Raw genomic sequence first — 19,651 nt, forward strand, 5'->3', positions numbered from 1 at the left:
AAAAGTCCTCAGAAAATCCAAATCAAAGACATACAGCATGTTTATATTGAGGGAAAATGAGCTGCAGCAGAACAATGAAAACGCTGTAGCTTCTCGCTAAGTTACTACAAACACACGAGAAAATCTACAGGAGCTGAAGTAAAGACGAAAAGAGACCATTTAAGGAACATCTCAATACTATTGTTAAATAAAAACACATAAATGAATAAAGCTCAGGCATTGGGAGCTTTAGGACATGGACTTTTCTGTCTATGATGGACAGAGACATAAAATAAACAATTATATTGAATAAAAACTAAATAAATAATAAATGTCATCAGCACAATTCTAATATAACGGCTCTTAAATGTGTCGCCTACTTTACTTGAAATGTACATGAGTAAATTTACTAATTACAAAACTATCTGCTGTGAAAAAAGTAAGAATGTTGAAGAAAATGCCTTGTACTCGTATCAGTATTCGGTACCGGCGTGTACTTAAATCCAAGTACTCGTATCGGTTTTAGAAAAAGTGGTATCGGTGCCTCCCTAATCAAATACCTGTTAAAGCACTCTAAAAATGTGAGAAATAGTGTCAGTGTTTTAATATGTCCTCTCAGAACGTCCCTCTTGGTCAAATAATGTTAAATAGTGATTCTCTACTGGTGGGTCGGGACGCAAAAGTGGGTCACGGAACCATTTTCAGGGGATCTTGAGTCTATCGGGAACCTTTATTCAGTATTTTCCATCTGAAACTGCGTGGAAACACTAACTGTGTGAATGTTACTGGGCTGTTTTGATCATAATTTCAGTCTTAAGGGGAGATCTACTGCTTGTTTAACCAAAAACGTGTGTGGAAAATACAATATTTTATACGATACATGGCAAATGACAGTTTTATTTGGGTCCTCGGCTCGTCATCCGAGGGTAGTGGTGGGTCCCAAAGCCCTGACACTTCGGAACCACTGATGAAAACATTGGCATTTGCAGAAATATAGTAATAGTTCTTTGCTTTAGGCTATGTTGAGGTTCAGCCCTTGGGTGTTTTGGCAATGATGAAAATTGGCCCTCCACGACGACCCCTGATCTACGGTAACGCTTCATATTAAGGAGTGTTCGTTTAGCATTAATAATGTATTAATAAGCACTACAAATTAGGCCATGAACAATATTTCTCAGCTGTTTACTGTATTATCAGCTACCATGCCGGGTTCTCCAGTTTCACCCTACCACTAAAAACCCGAGCAATAGGTGAATCCTCCAGCCAGGTGATTCAGACCATCAGCCTGGCTCCATCCACATCTGGAGATGGGTCCCCGGGCGGTACTGCCGCCGCCCACTGCTCCTTACGGGTTTCCCCAGCAGCATCGGATAATGGGGCTCGGGACGGGACCAAGGGCAGGGACTGGGTAAGAAGAACTGAAGCTCCAACAAGGACTGGACGTTTGAGGGACTCCCATTGGCCGTGGGTCTGTGTAGCCTGTCCGTCCATGGGAGTGGATCTCTCCTTCTGTGGTTCTCCCCAGGGTTTCTTTCTTCTCCCAGTGGGTTTTTGAGTTTGTCCTTGCCGTGCAGTAGAGTCTAAGGACACGGGACCCCCACGAGGCTCGTCACCACCTGCTGATGCCGCTTATGTGGACTCCATGTTTGCCTTGATACTTCATTTGTCTGAACTTTACATTAGTTTATTGTTTTGTTTCATTGCTTTAATGCTTGTACAGTCCTGTGAGGCATCTGCTGTTGTGATATTGGGCGATACTAAACCAGTGATTGATGGGTGGGTCAAATGCTGAGGACAATTTCCCTATACGGGGACAATAAAATATATCTTAATCTGTTAGATTGCTAACGCTTATTAATAATTTATTACTCAATGAACATCCCTTAAAGGAGCTATCCATGATTTTTTTATTTTCTGTTATTCGAATAAAATTTGTTTTGTCCTTTAGCTCGAAGGTCCCGGGTTCGATTCCCACCTGGACGGGGCCTTTCTGTGTGGAGTTTGCATGTTCTCCCCGTGTCTGCGTAGGTTAGTGGTAGGTTATAAAAACATGTACAATAGGTGAATCCTCCAGCCAGGTGTTTCTAACCACCAGCCTGGCTCCACATCATGGAGATGGTTCCCCGAGCGCCGCCCACTGCTGGCAGCTCACTGCTCCTACAGGTCGCCCCATGTGATACTGAGGATGGGTCAAATGCAGAGAAATAATTTCTCTACAGAGATTAATACAGTATCAGATTTACATTTAGATTTAGTATATGGTAAAAGCAGACATTCATCCATAAAACACTGGTTTTAAAGCCTTTTAAACAGTCAGAAAATGTCAGGCTAATAGGCATTTTCTACAGTGAAGTGACAGTTTTCCTCCCTGAAAGTTGTGAAACCTGGTTTAAACTCAGTCCCTGTGACACATTTTGATGTTGTAAATGCATTAGGAAAGTTTGAGATGAGTTTGAAAATAGCAATTTGAAATTTGAGTAACCCTGTTTCTTTGAACAGTCAGGTATAGCTCCTTCAATATAAAGCAATACCTAATGTGCAAATACAAAAATACAAATAGTAGCTTCTTTTTTGCTGTTTGGGGCAGGTTATGACATTGGTTCCCAAACCATTCAGGCTGTGACCCCCGAAATCCCCTGATCGTCTGGTTTAATAATGTTACTTTGGATGCTGTATTTTGATATTTGGCTTGATTTCACTGAAATATGCCGCTTTCAATCAAAAATACATCAAATTCAGTGTCAAAAGAATCGTGCGACCCCCACTTCAGTGTCCCACAAACCACCAAGGGGGTCCCGACTCCCACTTTGGAAACCACTGGGTTATAAGTTGATAGATTGATATCATAGAGCAAATCACAATACAGTTTCAAACAAGCACTACAGTAAATAAATAAGTTGTGTGTTATGTTAAAACTAAGATGATGCTGTCAACGACGTATTAGAAAAATACTATGGCCTCACTTCCTGATTCATCGAGAGCTCCGTCCGTAAGCCCCTCCCCCATCTCCCCTTCTGCGTATAGCTGCTGTCAATCAAATAAATAAATAAAAAGAGGTCAGATGGTAAGGAGGATGCTTGATGTTTGGCCAAAGTAAAACCCCGCCCTCTCACGCCAATACTGCCACGTGATTGGTCCTGAATCGTGGTTTAAAAACATGTATTCTTGTAGGGACCTCTTTGTAAATAGAACTGCACAATACTTCAAAAATATAAGGCACATTTAAGTCTTTGCTCCTGTATCTAAACTTAAGTGAACAAATTGAGTGCTTCTTCCACTTATGTTTGCCTAATGTCCATATCCGCCGCCCCTCAACCTCTTTCACGCAGCACTGTTAAACATAAAAAAAGAATAATAAATCCTGCACGGAGCTTCTGAGTTGCTTTTGCGTGTGTGCTCTCGTGGTAAACTCCGGAAGCTAAACAGATTTTCTAAATGATTGAAGATGAAGAGAAAAACAATAACTGCTGCTGAACAAAGGGCTGAAGTATATGCATGTTTTTTCAGGGGAAATGAGAATGAATAACGGATGTGACAGGAGCCAGACCTCACAACTGGCTACAGGCTCAGACAGAGCCCAGACCGGAGCGGAAGGAGTGTTTGGCTGAACCTGTGCACATGAATATTTAGACCATTAAGAGGGCACGTCGCGTTCATCGCTAAATGCCTGCTCATGCGCGCCTGACGCCCAAGGAGGACGCGGGATTCAGATTCAGCCGAGCGTTTGTTTTTGGAATTCTCTTGTTTCTGATGTTTCTCACTCGGTCCATCGGTTCATATGCAGCAGTGTTGAATACATTTCAGACTTAAGAAATAAGTAAATACATTTCCTCACAGAGATGTATTGGTTCTAGCATTGAGCATGAGGCTTGGTTAGTGCTAGATGTTCTGCTCAGGAGGGAAAACGTGAGATATCATGACACAAATTAAGGTTCGGGCCAGGGAAATGGTTCACCTCTTAACTCCCGCCTGAACCCAGAGGATCTTTTTCCTCACGGCATCACATTTTTTTTTCCAACATTTTTTTGTGGGTATTCAACTCATTATTGTAACTTTTTTGTCCTTTTTTATCACATTTTTGTAATTTTTTTTGTCACATTTTGTCACATTTTTGTCATTTTTTCGTCAATTTTTTGTCACATTTTTGTCATTTTTTAATCAATTTTTTGTGACATTTTTGCCACTTTTTCATCAATTTTTCTTCACTTTTTTGTCACATTTTTGTCATTTTTTCGTAAATTTTTTGTCACATTTTTGTCATTTTTTTGTCACATTTTGTCACATTTTTGTCATTTTTTGGTCAATTTTTTGTCACATTTTGTCATTTTTTGGTCACATTTTTGTCATTTTTTCGTCAATTTTTCGTCACATTTTTGTCATTTTTTTTGTCATTTTTTTGTCAATTTTTTATCAATTTTTTGTGACATTTTTGTGACATTTTTGCCACTTTTTCATCAATTTTTCTTCACTTTTTTGTCACATTTTTGTCACATTTTGTCACATTTTTGTCATTTTTTTGTAATTTTTTAATCCATTTTTTGTCACTTTTTTGTCACATTTCCATCATTGTTTTCGTCTCAGTTTTGCTGCTATTTTCACACTTTTTTTCCAGAAGCTTTTGGATTGGGGTAAAGCCAAACTGGAGAAAATGTGCTCGGTTCAGGTGGGAGTTAAGGGGTTAACTTTAGGGATTAGGATTACTTGTATTTTTAGACAAACCAACTCATAGATCTATACAAACTCACAGCAGACCGTCCCTCCGGAGCAGACGATCCAGCACTAACCTTTATGCTTGCACCCACACTGAAACTAAACTTCTCCCAAAATGTGGATGAGATCGACGGTATACATGCTTTTCAATCACATGACTTTTGTTGTTGTGGCGGCCATTTTGAATACCGAATAAGATTTATGCAGTACTACATGTAACAATATCTCTACTCTGGAGGAAAAGGAATGACAACTGATTGACAGTGACATTTTTATTTGATTGTAATAACTGCTCAAGAAGATCAGAGTAAAAACACGGCCCCAGAGAGCACACGTTTATGCGAAGACATGCTCAAGATGTTAGCATGCTACCGGTTAGCATTTAGCTTCAACAGTTCAGCTCCGACCTCTCCAAGAGAAAGCCCTGAACCAAACTCCAAACATCTAGCCTTGGATACAACATGCTGTTACTGTAGTATTTCCCCAGTGTTCATAGATGTGAGCCGCACATGTGTCTATTGTGTTGACAGTTGCTAACTGGTAGCATGCTAACGCCCTGAGCAGCTTAAATACTGACTCAGACACTGTCGACATGACAAACTGTAAAGGTTTTCGGCTTCCCCTTTGATGTGTTCATTTAGTCTGAGGAGTGAAGCAGATCTTTAGTAAATCCTGCTCCAGCTGCTACGTCTGTGCCACTGGTTATTTCACATAAACGTGCGTCTGGGGCTGTGTTTTAACTGTTATCTTCTTCAGCGATGATTACGAGAACATAAAATTGCCATTGTCAATCAGTTGTCTTTCATTTTCACTTAATTTCAGTAGAGATGTTGTTGCAAGTTGTAGTACTGCATAATTCTACTTCGGTATTGAAAAGGGTATAAGAAAGATGAGTACTTAAAGGAACATCACCATGCCTCCGAAAACGGCCAATATTGAGTTTGAGATTGGGGAAATGAGGAAATGAGGAATAGGCCACCGTTTTTCCACACTGAGATATGTTCTTACCTGAGCTGTGACGAGTTCTTTAGGACCTGTCTGATCTTCAGTCACGTAAACACAGCGCAGACGGCGTTAGCATTTAGCCTCTCCCTCTCTCCTCTATAGCTCCAAAACAGGTCAAGATAGAAGCTGCCAAGCTCTTCCACGTTTTCCCTATTTAAATATGGTTACGTGAAGTGTTCCACTACAAAGTATAATTACACAAAACTAAACAATGTGGATTTTCTAAGCGGATAAAAGGGGGAACTATATTGTAAGGCGTAATAATACCAGGAGTAGTTCCAAATCCGCGCAGTAATCTTCACTTTACTGCGCAGTAATCTTCACTTTACTGTGCGGATGCCAAATTACTCCTGGTAAATAGTGAAAACGTGGAAGAGCTTGGTAGCTTCTATCTTGACCTGTTTTGGAGCTATAGAGGAGAGAGGGAGAGGCTAAATGCTAACGCCGTCTGCGCTGTGTTTACGTGACTGAAGATCAGACAGGTCCTGAAGAACTTGTCACAGCTCAGGTAAGAACATATCTCAGTATGGAAAAACGGTGGCCTGTTCCTTTAAGATCAGGAAGCTCATGGGCTTTGGAGTGAACTCACATAATCGTGTCAGTCTGGTTGAAAGTGTTTGTGTTTGGGTATCTCACAGTGTGAAGCAAAAACAACAGGAAGTGTATAAACAAGTGCATCTCTTGGGTAACTTACTGCTGAAGGTCAAAAGTTGCTCAGATTAAGCTCCAGCAACCCGCACAATCTCTTTGAATTAGAAAGTAACATCCATTGAAGTTATATGAAGCTATGCTACTTTCACAAAACATGAGCTGTTCCTACATTTGAAAGTATGTCTCAGAAAAGCGAGTCATGCGGGTGTGTAAACAAAGCCAGTGATTTATCTGTGAGTTTGCGATCCGACATGCGCCGCTCTGCTTTTGGGAAGGTCACGGGAACAATTAATGCCCTCGTCCAACACTGTGCTGCGTTAAATGATGGGGACGTTTCTTTGTGCTATTATCTCCATTACGTTTTATCGAATGTGGCCCGGCTTCTTTTGAACTGGCAGCCGCACGCGTCGTTTTCTATGGCCAAGTTGATAAGCAATTTGATGATGCCTGAAATTTGGAAATTGAGACTTGGAGACTGAACATAAAATCCGAGCCATTGTAATAACCTAGTAAAATGCACCATAACTTTGGAGATAAAATAAAATGGTTGGAGAAAATGTGACTTTTTGAGGCTTATCATGAAAGTTACAGTGGTGATACTACGAATACTACCAGATTCATTCATAAGCATTTTGAAAAAGGCTTGACATTGATGTTTTTAAAGTATGACTTTATTTTTATTAAATGATTGGAACGAGCAACATTTAATTTTGTTATAATGTGTTTGAAAGTGGTCTAAGCACAAATAGTAACACTGACTTTCGAACATTCAATCCAAAGCTGAGTGAGTGTAGAGCGGGCTACTTTGCACCATTACTCTGAAATAGTTTTACTCAAGGTAAAGTAAAAAGTAGTGACTCAAGTAAAAAAGCACTAGTTGAAAATACTACTTGAACTACAATCTTTTTCATGAATTAATATTTTGTATGCTTCAGATTTAGGCACAGGGTAAATATTAAAGAGGGGGTGTTCTGCTTTTGTCAGTCCCATAGCACCAGTCTATATCACACTACAATGATGCCAAACCTTCTGTTGGTCTGTAAATGCAGTAAATTAGAATAACTGCCTTGTATAAAATGTCTCTCTCAAAATGGCTGTAGTGAATGTCTTGAAATAGGCCTCTGTCTCTTTAAGAACCTCTGAGCCTTTAGACACGCCCCCTCCACACGCTGTCTGTGGCATCAGTGGGGAGGGGGTTCTGCTGAGGAGCAGTGGTTGGTTACTCGGCTGGTGACCAAAGCTCGGAGGCGTCTCCAGGAGGTGGGGGCGTTCCTAGGAGGACTCAGGCAAACCTATCCCTAAAATGGCCGCCGTCAGAGTTTCTACAGATTACTCAGAAATACGTGAATGTGCCAAGGCAACACTTCAGCCATGTTTTTAATGAGGGAGTGACAGAATAACAGGATGGAAAGCTGGAAAAAGGCCATTTTGCAGAACACCCCCCTTTAAGCAAATGTATTGCTGTTACTTCAAAATAATAATACTCAAGTACAGAATTACACAAGAACATGTACTTAGGTAAATGTTGCAACCGACCTTCGCATTTTGAGCATTAACAGAGAATGTTGTGATGGCATTGACATCGGCGTCAATGTTAAAACACAGCTGCTGTGTTCAGTGTTGTGACAAAAGCTGATGTGTTTAGTGCTATATAACAATCAAAGTGGATGTGTGTTCAGTGTTATGATAGTCAAAGCTTGTGTGTTTAGATTTGTATAACAATCAAAGTGCCGTAATGGTTAAAGCTGGTGTGTTTAGTGTTGTTTTGACCAGAGCTGGTGTGTGTGTAGTGTTGTATAACAATCAAAGCTGGTGTGTTCAGCATTATAAGCATCAAAACTGGTGTGCGTTCAGTGTGATAATGGTCAAAGCTGGTGTGTTTAGTGTTGTTAATGACAACACTAAACACACCAGCTTTGATCATTACAGTAATGATCAAAGCTAGTGTGTTTAGTGTTGTAATGGTCAAAGCTGGTGTGTGTGGTGTTGTTATCAATCAATCAATCAAACTTTATTTATAAAGCGCTTTTCATACCGAAAGGTCTCACAAAGTGCTTTACAGATACAACATTTAAAACAATGCGCCTGGGACAAACTCCCATATATATACATTTTATATATATTAGGATTAAATAAATAGATTAGTCAGTTAAAGGCTAAGCTAAAAAGGTGGGTCTTGAGCTGCTCTTAAAAACATGAACGTTCTGCAGCCCTGAGCTCCTCCTCAGCCCTGAGCTCCTCCTCAGGTCTGAGCTCCTCCTCAGGTCTGAGCTCCTCCTCAGGCCTGAGCTCCTCCTCAGGTCTGAGCTCCTCCTCAGGTCTGAGCTCCTCCTCAGGTCTGAGCTCCTCCTCAGGTCTGAGCTCCTCCTCAGGTGGTTCCAGAGGCGAGGGCCGTAATATTGAGTCTTTTTGTGACTTTAGGAATAACCAGGAGGCCCCTGAGGAGCGAAGGGGCTGTGAAGGTTCATAAGGTAAAAGCAGTTCTGAAAGATAAGAAGGACCAAGACCATTAAGACATTTAAAAACCATTAAAAGAACTTTAAAATCGATCCTGAAACACACGGGGCCAATGCAGCGATTCTCAAAAAAACGGTGTAATGTGGTCCCGCCTCCTGGGCTTCAGGACACGAGCTGCTGAAGTTTGTCAAAGTTGTAAACCTGAGATCCTCTTTTTGGGAAGACCAGAGAGCAGGGCATTACAGTAGTGGATACGACTGGTGAAAATGACCAGAGCTGGTGTGTTTGATTGTTATACAACACTAAAGTGGTACTTTTCTCTCTGCAGAAAGTCTTTCTCTCTGTTTTGTGCTTTAATATCGATGAATGGCATATCTCTATTCATATTGTAGTCTGTCAAAATGTTCTTAAAATACAACAGAATGCACCAAAACAGATCCATAGTTTTAAATTAGAAGATGTTCTTTGTCAGGCTTCTCAATCCCCCTTGTAAATAATTGCCGCGGCTAAGAATAGTCGGGATGGTGGAACAGCCGACGTCACAGGCAACAGACCCGGTGACATCACATCTCCAGCAGGAAACAGTGCCAGCCTGTATTTTTAATGGGCACAGTCGGGCAATATCATGAGGCAGCGATTCTCCCAGTCTTACACTTTTCTTCTAAATGTGGCTCCACAAAGCTGCCACGGGAGCAGTTCAGGAGAGGTAACTGGCGTTCTAGTCGAGCGCCGGAATGAAGTCCACGTCTCGCGCCCTTAAATGTTGCGCGATGGCCGCCGTTGCTACACGGCGCGAGCCCGTTAGCACATGTGTTTGTGGCACGGAGCTCCCCGGGGTCGACGCTGTAAACAGGGATATGCTCTTAGCTGGAGACGGCCAAAAAAAGAAGGATGAAAGAAGTGAAAGTTTTGTTGTTGTCAGGCTATTGCATTTTAATATTCACATCCAGGGGTCGGGTGAGGGCGGAGGTCTGGTTCTGCATTGATTTAGCAGCAGGATTGTTTGGGTGGTGTTGCATCATGAGGCACATTGCGTCTGAAATATTAATAATTTGGCCTTAAGAGACTTCATTGTACGAATGTCATTGATGTAAAAAAAAAATGGTGCTCACGAACATGCTGCGTATTAATGAATCGTATGTATTTATCTAAACATACTCTGCAACCACATACGCATGAACACCACAAACATGCTTCAAATAATAATGGTCTAGCTTGACTTGACTGTACTTTTTCTATCTATGTTCCACCTGGACACACTCTTGATCAAACTGTGAAAGGAATAGGCCACCGTTTTTACATACTGAGACATGTTCTTACCTAACCTTAGTGGAGTTAATATATCCCCGTCCTCTTTGTCCGTGCGCTCACACATACACAGCCTCTCCCACATGTCACATAGCTCCAAAAAAGCTCACGATAGAAGCTACCAAGCTCTTCCACGTCTTCCCCATTTTAAATAAAGTTACCTGAAGTGTTTTCATGTGAAGTATATTTCCACAGAAATGTAGCATGTGGATTTTATAAGCAGATGAAAAGGGGAACTATATTGTGAGGCGTAATGATACAGGAGCAGTAACTCCTAAAGACTTCCCCGCTCACTTCCGTCAGTAGAAGCTGCGTGACTTGTAGAGCAGCAGAGAACAGTTGAAGAAGCCTGGATAACTTGTGAACGATGCCTTTTACGTGCATCGTGCCGGGCTGTGATAACAAGCAGAAAGTATATAGTGTAGTAATGTTTCACAGATTTACAACTCACCCCGGACGACGACACAGGACTCAGGAGCTCCACCATGAGGTAGGAATGCGCCAGCACTTTCCCAAAATATATTTTCTGCTTGTTGTAAAAGGCTCTGTACAAGTCACGCAGCTTAGGGAACACGTGGAAGAGCTTGGTAGCTTCTATCGGGAGCTTTTTTGGAGCTATATGACATGTGGGAGAGGCTGCGTATGTGTGAGCGCACGGACAAAGACCAGACGGGGATATATTAACTCGACTAAGGTTAGGTAAGAACATATCTCAGTATGTAAAAAACGGTGGACTATTCCTTTAACTCATTTTGCACAGTTGGCTCGTCAGAAGGTTCTAAATCGAACTTCAAAATGCAAAAAACAAGAGATGTATCTGTAACCCATATACTACATGGTTACTAATATTTTATCACCTAAAACCATTATATCCAACGCCCCTTGAATGCATCATAAGATTCCCAGTCCCCTCGGATGTATCTTGAATGCATGCGGCCTGCGTCAGAGCGAGACACGAGAGCAAATTAACAAGACACACAAGCCTTTTCTGTGTTTCGCTCTCGATCAAACCGGGTGGAGTGAGTTTATTTTCTTGGAAACTCCGACTGTTTTTTTAGTGATCCTGGATCTGATCTCGGAGTTGGTTTGGGAGACCGATGGCGAGACAGACCCAGTGAGAACTCGTGGCTGATCCAGAAGCAGTGTGGCACAGCTGTTCTGGATGCGGGAGTAGATCTACAGACCCAATACCTTCCAATCACAGGATCCCAGATAAGAACACAATAAAATGGCCGAAATGGCACTCCTCCTGACCCGGGATTGTTGTCCTATTACGTCAAGCCGGTTGTTTCCAATTTGGGCTTTAGGCTGTATCCACACAAAGACGAAACGCTTATATGTTCAGGAACTTTCTTTGTGAGCACGAAGCCAGTTCAGGAAATGTGTGCGTCCGCATGGGTCGACTCAGGTCTTTGAAAACGGCACAGTTCCTCTTCCAGGCCTGTGTGAGGCGCTGTGACGCTCACACAGAGAATAGAACAAGATGCAGAGGGCGCAGTAAACTTTAAACTTAAACAGTGAAAATGAAACTGATTCAAGAATTTACGATCTACAGAAGAGACGAGGAGAGTTTGTTCTTCAGACGTAACAGGACTAAAGGAGAAAAACCTGTCAAAACTCATCATAAGGTCATAATGGATAACAGACTCATGCTCTAACAATGGCGCCACGTAAGCGGTGTTTTGAAATCTTTCCACTCTGGGACCTAGGCTGTGTCCGAATGTCCACACTATTCCCTGACCCTCATTCACTACATAGGCCCGCACTATATTGTCGACTATATAGTCATTATATAGTCACTGATTCTGTTGGCCATTCGGACACAAGCCACGACTTTCTCCGAGCTGCGTGACGTCACGCGCGCTGCAGCTGCAGATATGTTTTTTTATTTTTTTTATCTGAATTTATTTATTGTTACAAACGTTTATTTTATGAAGCAGAACGACTGTTTTGTCACTTTTACAGGCGTTACTGTCATCACAAAAAAAGCAACAACAAAAAATATCACCCCAGCGTGAGCTCAGAGACGCCGAAAGTCGCTCAGAGCCCGGTGTCCGAACACCAGCAGATTGAGTGACTACATCTGATAAAAGTTCAATAAACTCCAGGAATAAAGTATTTCTGCGATAAAGACCAAACTCAGAGACAGTGGAATATTTATGGATAAATACGAGTCAGATACACTTTTACTTCACATGGATTTTACATGAATGGCTTGGATTATTCGAGAGGAAGCTGTCGGTCATTTAGCTCAAGCTAAAGGTTAGCAGCTAACGTTAGCATGAAGCTGTCGGTCATTTAACAGCTCCAGCTAAAGGTTAGCAGCTAACGTTAGCATGAAGCTATCGGTCATTTAACAGCTCCAGCTAAAGGTTAGCAGCTAACGTTAGCATGAAGCTATCGGTCATTTAACAGCTCCAGCTAAAGGTTAGCAGCTAACGTTAGCATGAAGCTATCGGTCATTTAACAGCTCCAGCTAAAGGTTAGCAGCTAATGTTAGCATGAAGCTATCGGTCATTTAACAGCTCCAGCTAAAGGTTAGCAGCTAACGTTAGCATGAAGCTATCGGTCATTTAACAGCTCCAGCTAAAGGTTAGCAGCTAACGTTAGCATGAAGCTATCGGTCATTTAACAGCTCCAGCTAAAGGTTAGCAGCTAACGTTAGCATGAAGCTATCGGTCATTTAACAGCTCCAGCTAAAGGTTAGCAGCTAACGTTAGCATGAAGCTATCGGTCATTTAACAGCTCCAGCTAAAGGTTAGCAGCTAACGTTAGCATGAAGCTATCGGTCATTTAACAGCTCCAGCTAAAGGTTAGCAGCTAACGTTAGCATGAAGCCATCGGTCATTTAACAGCTCCAGCTAAAGGTTAGCAGCTAACGTTAGCATGAAGCTATCGGTCATTTAACAGCTCCAGCTAAAGGTTAGCAGCTAACGTTAGCATGAAGCTATCGATCATTTAACAGCTCAAGCTAAAGGTTAGCAGCTAACGTTAGCATGAAGCCATCGGTCATTTAACAGCTCAAGCTAAAGGTTAGCAGCTAACGTTAGCATGAAGCTATCGGTCATTTAACAGCTCCAGCTAAAGGTTAGCAGCTAACGTTAGCATGAAGCTATCGGTCATTTAACAGCTCCAGCTAAAGGTTAGCAGCTAACGTTAGCATGAAGCTATCGGTCATTTAACAGCTCCAGCTAAAGGTTAGCAGCTAACGTTAGCATGAAGCTATCGGTCATTTAACAGCTCCAGCTAAAGGTTAGCAGCTAACGTTAGCATGAAGCTATCGGTCATTTAACAGCTCCAGCTAAAGGTTAGCAGCTAACGTTAGCATGAAGCTATCGGTCATTTAACAGCTCCAGCTAAAGGTTAGCAGCTAACGTTAGCATGAAGCTATCGGTCATTTAACAGCTCCAGCTAAAGGTTAGCAGCTAACGTTAGCAGGAAGCTGTCGGTCATTTAACAGCTCCAGCTAAAGGTTAGCAGCTAACGTTAGCATGAAGCTGTCGGTCATTTAACAGCTCCAGCTAAAGGTTAGCAGCTAACGTTAGCATCTTTTCACTGTAACCGTTTATATTCAGGTCGTTTATTCCTGAGAAACACAAACACTCGACTGAAACAGCTGATTTACTTCAGTCGTGTTTAGTTCACAGACCTGTCTCTGTCAGGCTCTTCTCCCACTCTCCCAATGCATTGTGGTCTATATTGACCCGTTTAGTGACCATCGATGCTCACTACTTTTCCAGATGCATTGTGGGAAATTTCGAGTGGACTACTTTTTTCTCTCTGGACATTCGGACACCCCTACAACATGGCATGAGCACTATATAGTCACTATAGAGGGAACAGTGTGGACATTCAGATACAGCCATAGTTTTGTTTTTTCCACTTGATAAAACCGGCTTCAATTTTGCCACTTTCCTTCAGACAGCAGCGATCACTGTGATGCCCTTTACGCCGGTGTGATCCAGTGTGCTCTCTGTGGACTGCGGCTCATTCAAAACGCTGTAGCTCGGCTTTTAACGGGGACACGGAAGCACGAACGTATCTCACCGGTTTTAGCTTTGCTCCGTTGGCTCCCTGTCAAATTTAGACTTCACCCCTCCTCTCTGTCTGGCCCGGTTCACCCTCACGCTCCCCTTCGTGCTCTCAGGTCAGATCAGCTGCAACGGGTTGTTCCGGAAACCAAACTTAGGGGAGATCGAGCCTTTTCTGTTGTAGAACCAGCTGCCATCAGAGATTAGACAGGCCCAGTCTCTCTCTGTTTTTAAATGCAACTCTCTTTTCACATTTTAACAAGGAATGATTATGCGTTTTCACTGTTGCGTTGGTACTTTTACTACTTTACTAGAAACTTGTCTCTTCTTCATTATGAGTCACTGGTTGCCACGGCCCTTCCAAGTATTCCTGTGTATTTTCACCTCCACAATCCTAAAGCGAGAGTGTTTGAGAGCTCTGAAGAGGCCGGGCTGCAGTGGTCGTGTGGTGTTTTACTGGCTCTGTTTGAAGCGGCTGATGCAACGGCCTCTGCGCGTGATGTCACTCATGTTAACTATCGGCTTTCATCTTTTCGGGGCGCGTCGCCGAAGCCCTCGCGATTAGCTTCGGTTCTTACTCTTCACGATCCCCGCACTGATTGAGGTCTTTGTCTGTAACGCATCCTCTGAGTCAGTATGAACAGTAGGTGATCAAGTTTGCTCGCTGTCTCTGAGTGTGTTTAAACTGTGGTTAGGTGTGGTTGTGTCGGTCACAAACGATCCGGCTCTTTTGAACAAGTCTTTACAGTGAACAACATGAACGGGTTTGTGAAATAAAAGTCCTAATGAAATAATAAGCAACTATTTAGGGGCAGACGAACCACAAACTCCGGTCACAGAGGAGATCGTGTTGAAGATAGACAATTCTCGTCACTTTCATACGTTTTTTTCTCCCCTCCTGCGTGAGGGAGAGAGAGGGCAGAGTAAAACTTATGTAATGAGAGCAATCGAAGCTAAATCGTGTCGTGTGCTTGTTTTTTGTGATAACAAAGGGAAATATCGATGTTTTTTCCCATATGTGTACTACATCCTACTTAGATTAAGTATATAGTGTGATATATTGATGGAATATGTATATATTGTATGTGCACTGATATGGATTGGGTGTCTATGTTACGAGCTTTACGCACGACTTCTCCTGCGCACCTGGTATGAATCTGGTGTGTGAAGCACCCGCTCTCTAGCCTGGCTAACACCAGACTAAAATCACAAGCGACATTTAGTCTGGGGACACCAATTCATTTTCTCGTAGGCGAGGTGTGGTTTAAGATCGTCCATAGTCGTTTATTGGGCGATACGAATGTCTGTTATGCGTCTGCACGAGGCCACAGCCAATCGTATCATCGTATCCGATGACGTATGACGTACCCGCTGTAAACCTTTGAGCTAAACTATTTAGAACACGGTCTAAAGCTTGATCGAATAATACCATCGCGTCTGCTGCTGTCATGATCCGTAAATAAACTTTGTCTTTTTTATCCGTAAATAAACTACAAGCTTCCGTATATCTAATAATCTTGCCATCCCTCCTTGTTCTGTGATTGGTTCCCAAACCAATGCTAAAATTTCGGCCATGGTCCCCAGGCTGTTGTGCAGTTCCAAATGATTCGAGTGCACACAGCAGCACGGTGTTAGCCAGGTTACCCGCTTTCTTCAATTGTGTGAAATAGTGACATTTTTGTTAATATAAAGTCCGTTCGGAGGGTATTTGCTTTCTTTAAAAAATAAAATAAAACATACTTTCAAGTGAACGGCTCCCGAATGAACGGCTCCCTTCAAAGAGCCATGAGTCCCATCACTAGAAGCTTGTGGGAATTGGAAAAGATCTCCTGGGCTTTCTGGTTATGTAGGGCTGCGAGAAGGATTGAGGGCGGGGAAAGTGGAGGAATATTATATGGGCTGACGCCACAGCACTTTGAACAGTGGAAGTATGCCTCTGCATCGAATATGGTAAAGAGATTTAAAAACATGTTTTCATATCCGCCGTATTCAGACAGTCACTTAGTACTTGTGTTCATGGCCAAACTGCAGGTCTGCCTTGAGCTGACACCGGCTTTAATTCATCACATTACAGCATGTGACATTTTAGACGCCGTCATTGCTTGACAATAATTGAAATAACTGCTCACAGGAAGTGCTACCGCTAATCGGAAATGCCTCTGCCACCAATGTGGGCGTGGCAGACTGTGATTTGGAGTAAACCATGAGTAAAGGAGAACACTGCGGTGGCCCATTGCTCCTGACAGGTTGTCCCAGCAGCAAAGAAAGATCAAGGAAAGAAGGGTCAAATGTGGATGACAAATGTCCATAAGGGGACATGAAGGAAGCCTGAATGAATAAGAGTTCCAGAAGCTTTATTTCCAACTAAAACAGAATCAACACTCTACAGTGGAATTAAATCCGATCATAACTGGAATTGTCCCTTAAACGCACCGATCCCCAGTTGGAGAAGCTCTGCGCTGGGCCTGCGTTTGAAAGAAAACTAATTTGGCCAAACATTGTTGAATCCTGCGGCGACACGAGCCTGAACCTGTTCGATCCCATCCATTACCAGCGCAGAGGCATCGCCCGTTGACTTTCAATGGGCAGCACCAAAGCCACGTCAGCCCGAATCCTCCCAGCTGTCTGTCTGCGGCCGACAATCAAAGAGCGGCTCTATCGGCTCTGACACTCACTCGCCCGGCGCTCGCTCTCCCGCACAGAGCAAAAGTGTTTCTGAGCTTTTCAGAGACGGAAGCACTCCCGGACCAAGGAGAGATTCAACTGTTTTAAGGATTCACGTACTCCAAATATAGACATGTATTTATAAAGCGATGGTCTGTTTCTTAATTCATTCATTTTTCTGTATGCAAGTTAAACATCGGAGAGCCGAGTCTTCTTGCCGTGACCGCTTTTTAACAATACTATGGTACGTCATATCGACCTGGAAGGTGCTCTCCGAGGGCATCTATACAGGAAGTGACCATGCATTTATTATTAGTTTTGGAACTCTTCAACCAGCCTTTAGATGCTGCTGAGTGTAATTATTTCTCCAATCCCCTTGGACCCCGGACCAAAAACTATTTTTTTTTGTGAGGACTATGTTTGGGTCAGGCAGTTTGTAGGGTTGAGAGCTGAATCTGGCCCCAGTGTCTGACGTTGCCAAGCGCAATAATAAACTATGTCAGTGCAATATTTGGGTATTTTGATATCTCAGTATGTTCTCTGGCTTTGTTCTATAGAGTTAGTCAACAACTCAAGGCAAGGCAAGACCTCCATGCAGGGACGTGCACAGATACAGCCCAGGTGGAGCTCAAGCACCTGCCCCTTTGCCCTGTGCCCTTTTTTTTTAGTATTGTTTCTTTTATCGTTCTTAGATATTTGCCCAACTAAGCCAACATGTGCTGAAAATACAGTTTTAATGTTCAGCAACTTCCTTCCTCCTCTGCCTCTGAGCCGCGGCGGCGCTGACGCTCCTGATCCCAGAAGAGCCGCTGTGCCGCCCCGTGTCTCCCCGTTTGAGAAGATGGTACAGCCCAGCTCTGTGAGACCCGGGAGTAAAGTAAACTGAGTAAATTCAATAACTTTATAAACGAGCCAGCGCGACATGACTTGATTATTAAAGGGAAAGGAAACGAGAGGGCCGTCGGGGCGAGACCGTCCGGACAAAGTCAGCGGTAACAAGTCAGTAACTTTAGCGGTTCTGTTTGTCGCGCGATAAAATGTTCTGAAAATGAGCTGTATTATCCAGACTAAATCAGGTCTGAGCCTAGACCAGGGCCAGAGCAGAGTGAGCTGAGCTAAGGAGACAGAGGGGAGAGGAGGAGGAGAGAGAAGGGTGAGGAGGTGCCTGGGTGCTGGACACAGGAGGAGCACAGGAACATGAACAGCCCAGGATTATTGTTATTCAAGATATTTTTTTACAAACCAGATGTTTTAAGTGTAGGCTACAGTACCTTTGCTTATGTATCTGTACTTGTGCTAATCTTGAGTGCAGAGCAATGTGATAGTCCTACGTCGTGCTCCAAAGTCTCCAAAGTTGCCCTTTTGTCTTGGTTGAGCACCTGCCCCTCAAAATGTCTGCGCACGCCACTGCCTCCAAGCCAAACCATCCCGAGCGACAAGGTGGCGCAGCGGTTAGGGCTCATGCTTCACGGCAACAAGGTCCCAGCTTCCAAACAGGGAACCTTCTGTGGAGCTTTTCTGCCCGTGTCTGCGTCGGTTTCCTCCGGGAGAATGAATGAATGATGTGTGTGGATGTGGTGGTCAGAGATGTGCGTAGTCTCGCTTCTGTCGCTCTGCAGAGGAAACTTGTGTCATGTGACAAGCACGATACAAATAATCTTCCACTCCATCCCCACAAACCTGCCCGCGCACTGTAATGATAATCTAAATGGATTCGTGACACAAAGAGCACTTTTTTTTTTTGTTCAATTCATTAATTGCGTCCCCAGCTCTTCATTAAGACCACGTCTATTGAAGCCTCGTACTTCCGTCATCAAAGAAGCGTAAATGCTGTAAAAGACGGGAACTCAAAGTGCTCTGGCCTCTCACTTCCTTTGTAAGTGTATTCAAGGCTTTGGCGCTGGGCTTTTATCTGTCCGCCAAACAACAAGTGAATGAAGCCGTTCTAACAGGCAGCGGTGGGTATTTTACATAGATAACAGTTCCATCTGAGGCCCAGGAGAGACACATGCAGAGTTTAGGACAAGAAAAAGAAGCATATTGGTCTAGAACGGTCTATTTTATTTTGAATGTGTAAAATCAAAGCTGCTGACCTGTGACTTCGTTAGGGGCAGGACATCCTCAGCTCTTTCCCATGGAGTTTCATTTACATGTATCCAGGTGTTCTTTCAAATGCTTTATTTTGGTTGTTACTTTCTGGCTGAGAATTAGCTCAGGTATAGATCCAGACGGCATCTCGTCATAGAAGGGGGCGTGGCTTCGCCGAGGGGGGAAATAGAATCTTTAGAGAAACACAATTTTCCCTCTTTTTAGCCATTTTCTGGTGGAATATGAACTTATTTATCACATATATGTAAAGTCAAGTGTAATTCGGGCCCATATGGATGTTTTCTCACAGCAGATTGTTCAGTAGAAGTGAAAAAACTGCATTAGCCCGATTCTAGCATGTAGCATCATGTTAGCATTCTCCGTTATGTATGTATTTATGGGCTGTTGAACCACTTTGCTCCTCTCCATGTCTTTGTATTTTTATTTATTAGAAAACTATATTCATAATCCAGTATTTGTTAAAGCAGTTTTTCAATAATTAAAGAAAGTTTAGATTTTTCTCCAAATTGTTTTCCCCCTGAACTGTTTTCAAACATGACCATATATGGGCGATTCCGCCGTCTGTATCTGTTGCTGGCACCTCCGTCTATCACAGTTTTTCATCAGTTTAATTGTAACCTAGCAACATATCAGAGCTTCATTTCGAGAGGCGGCAGATTTTGTGGGCACTACAGAATATAAACCTCTCCAGCCTGCCTTCTTAGTCGTGATTTCTCCTTGTCAGTGTTGTCCTCGCA

Source organism: Gobius niger (assembly GCF_951799975.1).
Source record: "Gobius niger genome assembly, chromosome: 12".
Lineage (NCBI taxonomy): Eukaryota > Metazoa > Chordata > Actinopteri > Gobiiformes > Gobiidae > Gobius > Gobius niger.